The following is a 6,003-nucleotide window of genomic DNA, read 5'->3' on the forward strand; positions in this document are numbered from 1 at the left end:
ACCGAGAAACCCACTGTAAATACTGACACACACCCGGGAACCCATGCAACTACAGGTACACACCCGGGAAACCACTGTAAATACTGGCACAGACCCAGAAATCCACTATAAATACTGATACAGGCCCAGGAGCACCCTGTAAATACTGAAACTGACCCGGGAGCACATTGTAGATACTGACACACGGCTGGGACCCTACTGTCAATACTGACACACACCCGGGAACCCACTGTAAATACTGACACACACCTGGGAACCCAATGCAAATACAGGTACACACCCGGGAAACCACCGTAAATACTGGCACACACCCAGAAATCCACTATAAATACTGATACAGGCCCAGGAGCACCCTGTAAATACTGAAACTGACCCGGGAACACATTGTAGATACTGACACATGGCTGGGACCCTACTGTCAATACTGACACACACCCGGGAACCCACTGTAAATACTGACACACACCCGGGAACCCAGTGTAAATACTGGCACACACCGGGGGATCCACTGTAAATACTGGAATACACCGGGGGATCCACTGTAAATACTGGCACGCACCCGGAAACCCACTGTAAATACTGGCACACACCCGGGAACCCACAGCAATTTCTGGCACACACCCGGATATCCACTGTAAGTACTGAAACAGGCCCGGGAACACATTGTAAATACTAACACACGGCTGGGAGCCCACTTTAAAGATTGACACAGAGCTGGGGGCCCAATGTCAAAACTGACACACACCCAGAGAACCGATTGTAAATAGACATACGCACTCGGGAACCCTCTGTAACTACTTACATACCCCCAGGAAAACCGCTGTAAATACTGACACACACCCGGGAACCCACTGCAAATACTGGCACACACCTGGGAACCCACTGTAAATACTGACACACTGCCGGGAACCCACTGTAAATACTGACACAGGCCCAGGAACACACTGTAAATACTGAAACAGGCAGGGAACACATTGTAAATATTGAAACAGGCGGGGAACACATTGTAAATACGAACACGGCCCGGGAACACACTGTAAATACTGAAACAGGCCTGGGAACACACTGTAAATACTGAAACAGGCGGGGAACACATTGTAAATACTGACACACACCTGGGACCCCACTGTCAATACTGACACACACCCAGGTAACCCATTGTAAATACTGATACACACCACGGGATCCACTGTAAATACAGATACACATCCAGGAACCGTCTGTAAATACTTACATACACCCGGGAAACCCTCTGTAAATACTGACACACACCCACAAACCCACTGTAAATACTGACACACACCGGGCAACCCACTGTAAATACTGTCACACACCCGGAAACCCACTGTATATACTGATACAGACCCAGAAACACCACTGTACATACTGAAAAAGGTCCAGGAACACATTGTAAATACTGATACACACTCGGGAACCCTCTGTAAATACATACATACACTCGGGAAACCCTCTGTATATACTGTCACACACCCGGAAACCCACTGTAAATAGTGATACACACCATGGGATCCACAGTAAACACAGATACACACGCGGAAACCCACTGTAAATACTGACACACACCGGAGAACACACCGTAAATGCTGACACACACCCGGGAACCCACTGTAAATACTGACACTCACCAGGGGATCCACTGTAAATACAGATACACACTCGGGAACCCTCTGTAAATACCGACACAGGCGCGGGAACAAACTGTAAATACTGAAACAGGCCCGGGAACATATTCTAAATACTGACACACGCCTGGGACCCCACTGTCAATACTGACACACACCCGGGAACCCATTGTAAATACTGACACACACCCAGGGACCCACTGTGAATATTGACACACAGCCGGAAAACCACTGTAAATACTGACACACACCTGGGAATCCACTGTAAATACTGTCACACAGCCGGAAACCTACAGTAAATATTGATACACACCATGGGATCTACTGTAAACACAGATACACACGTGGGAACCCACTGTAAATACTGACACGCACTGGGGAACACACTGTAAATGCTGACACACACCCGGGAACCCACTGTAAATACAAACACACACCCGGGAACTCACTGTAAATACTGTCAAACCCCACCCCCTCGGGAACCCACTGTAAATACTGACAAAGGCCCGGGAACCCACTGTAAGTACTGACACAGGCCCGGGAACAAACTGTAAATACTGACACAGGCCCGGGAACAAACTGTAAATACTGAAACAGGCCCGAGAACACATTGTAAATACTGACACACACCGCGGGATCCACCATAAATACGGATACACACTCGGGAACCCTCTGTAAATACTTACATACACCCAGGAAACCATCTGTAAATACTGACACACACCACAGGATACACTGTAAATACAGATACACACCCGGGAACCCACAGTAAATAATGTCACAGGCCCAAGAACACATCGTGAATAATGACACACACCCGGGAACCCACTGTAAATACTGGCACACACCGCGGGATCCACTATAAACACAGATACACACCCGGGAACCCACTGTAAATTCTGACACGGACCCAGAAACACCACTGTACATACTGAAAAAGGCCCAAGAACACATTGTAAATACTGATACATAGCCGGGAGCCCAGTTTAAATATTGACACAGTCCCGGGGGCCCAATTTCAATACTGACACACACCCAGGGAACCCATTGTAAATACAGATACACACTCGGGAACCCTCTGTAAATACTTACATACACTCGGGAAACCCTCTGTAAATACTGTCACACACCCGGAAACCCACTGTAAATAGTGATACACAGCATGGGATCCACAGTAAACACAGATACACACGCGGGAACCCAATGTAAATACTGACACACACCGGGGAACACACTGTAAATGCTGACACACACCCGGGAACCCACTGTAAATACTGACACACACTAGGGGATCCATTGTAAATACTGATACACACCATGGGATCCATTGTAAACACAGATACACACCCAGGACCCTCTGTAAATACTGACACACACCAGGGAACCCACTGTAAATACTGTCACAGGCCCGCGAACACATTGTAAATACTGACACACACCCGCGAACCCACTGCAAATACTGGCACACACCCGGGAACCCACTGTAAATACTGGCACACACCCGGGAACCCACTGCAAATACTGGCACACACCCGGGAACCCACTGTAAATACTGACACACTGCCAGGAACGCACTGTCAATACTGGCACACAGCCAGGTAATCCATTGTAAATACTGACACACACCCAGGAACCCACTGTAAATACTGACACACACCATAGAATCCACTGTAAGTACAGATACACACTCAGGGACCCTCTGTAAATACCTACATACACCCAGGAAACCCTCTGTAAATAGTAACACACACCCGGGAACCCAATGTAAATGCTGACACACACCCGGGAACCCACTATAAATACAGGTGCACACATGGGAACCCTCTGTATATACAGGTACACACCCGGAAACCCACTGTAAATACAGACACAGGCCGAGAAACAGCACTGTAAATACTGAAACAAGCCCGGGAACACATTGTAAATACTGACACACAGCCGGGAGCCTACTTTAAATATTGACACAGACCCGGGGGCCCAATGTCAATACTGACACACACCCAGGGAACCCATTGTAAATATAGATACACACTCGGGAACCCTCTGTAAATACTTACATACCCCCAGGAAAACCTCTGTAAACACTGACACACACCCGCGAACCCACTGTAAATACTGGCACACACCCGGGAACCCACTGTAAATACTGACACACACCCAGGGACCCACTGTGAATATTGACACACAGCCGGAAACCTACAGTAAATATTGATACACACCATGGGATCTACTGTAAACACAGATACACACGTGGGAACCCACTGTAAATACTGACACAGGCGCGGGAACACACTGTAAATACTGAAACAGGCCCGGGAACATATTCTAAATACTGACACACGCCCGGGACCCCACTGTCAATACCGACACACACCCGCGAACCCATTGTAAATACTGACACACACCCAGGGACCCACTGTGAATATTGACACACAGCCGGAAAACCATGTAAATACTGACACACACCTGGGAACCCACTGTAAATACTGTCACACAGCCGGAAACCTACAGTAAATATTGATACACACCATGGGATCTACTGTAAACACAGATACACACGTGGGAACCCACTGTAAATACTGACACGCACTGGGGAACACACTGTAAATACTGACACACATCCGGGAAACCACTGTGAATACTGACACACACAAGGGGATCCACTGTAAATACTGATACACACCATGGGATCGACTGTAAACACAGATAAACACCCAGCAACCCTCTGTAAATACTGGCACACTCCCTGGAACCCACTGTAAATACAAACACACACCCGGGAACTCACTGTAAATACTGAAACAGGCCCGGGAACATATTGTAAATACTGACACATGCCCGGGACCCCACTGTCAATACTGACACACACCCAGGGAAACCGCTATAAATACTGACACACACCCAGGAACCGACTGCAAATACTGATACACACCACGGGATCCACTGCAAATACAGATACACACCAGAGAACTGTCTGTAAATACTTAAATACACCCGCGAACCCACTGTAAATACTGACACACGCCCGGGACCCCACTGTCAATACTGACACACAGCCAGATAATCCATTGTAAATATAGAGACACACTCGGGAACCCTCTGTAAGTACTTACATACCCCCAGGAAAACCTCTGTAAATACTGACACAGACCCGCGAACCCACTGCAAATACTGGCACACACCTGGGAACCCACTGTAAATACTGACACACACCCAGGGACCCACTGTGAATATTGACACACAGCCGGAAAACCACTGTAAATACTGACACACACCTGGGAACCCACTGTAAATACTGTCACACAGCCGGAAACCTAGAGTAAATATTGATACACACCATGGGATCTACTGTAAACACAGATACACACGTGGGAACCCACTGTAAATACTGACATGCACTGGGGAACACACTGTAAATGCTGACACACACCCGGGAACCCACTGTAAATACTGACACACACAAGGGGATCCACTGTAAATACTGATACACACCATGGGATCGACTGTAAACACAGATACACACCCAGCAACCCTCTGTAAATACTGGCACACTCCCTGGAACCCACTGTAAATACAAACACACACCCGGGAACTCACTGTAAATACTGTCAAACCCCACCCCCTCGAGAACCCACTGTAATTACTGACACAGGCCCGGGAACCCACTGTGAATACTGACACAGGCCCGGGAACCCACTGTAAATACTGACACAGGCCCGCGAACCCACTGTAAATACTGACACACGCCCGGGACCCCACTGTCAATACTGACACACAGCCAGGTAATCCATTGTAAATACTGACACACACCCAGGAACCCACTGTAAATACTGACACACACCATAGAATCCACTGTAAGTAGAGCTACACACTCAGGAACCCTCTGTAAATACCTACATACACCCAAGAAAACCCCTGTAAATACTGACACACACCCGCGAACCCACTGTAAATACTGACACACTGCTGGTAACACACTGTAAATACTGACACAGGCACGGGAACACACTGTAAATACTGAAACAGGCCGAGGAATACACTGTAAATATTGAAACAGGTGCGGGAACACACTGTAAATACTGACACACGCCTGGGACCCCACTGTCAATAATGACACACACCCAGCTAACCCATTATAAATACTGATACACACCACGGGATCCACTGCAAATACAGATACACACCCGGGAACCGTCTGTAAATACTTACATACACCCGGGAAACCCTTTGTAAATACTGACACACACCCAGAAACCCACTGTAAATACTGACACACACCTGGTAACTTACTGTAAATACTGTCACACACCCGGAAACCCACTGTAAATACTGATACACACCATGGGATCCACCGTAAATA

This window comes from Mobula hypostoma (assembly GCF_963921235.1).
Source record: "Mobula hypostoma chromosome 10 unlocalized genomic scaffold, sMobHyp1.1 SUPER_10_unloc_3, whole genome shotgun sequence".
NCBI classification, from domain to species: Eukaryota; Metazoa; Chordata; class Chondrichthyes; order Myliobatiformes; family Myliobatidae; genus Mobula; species Mobula hypostoma.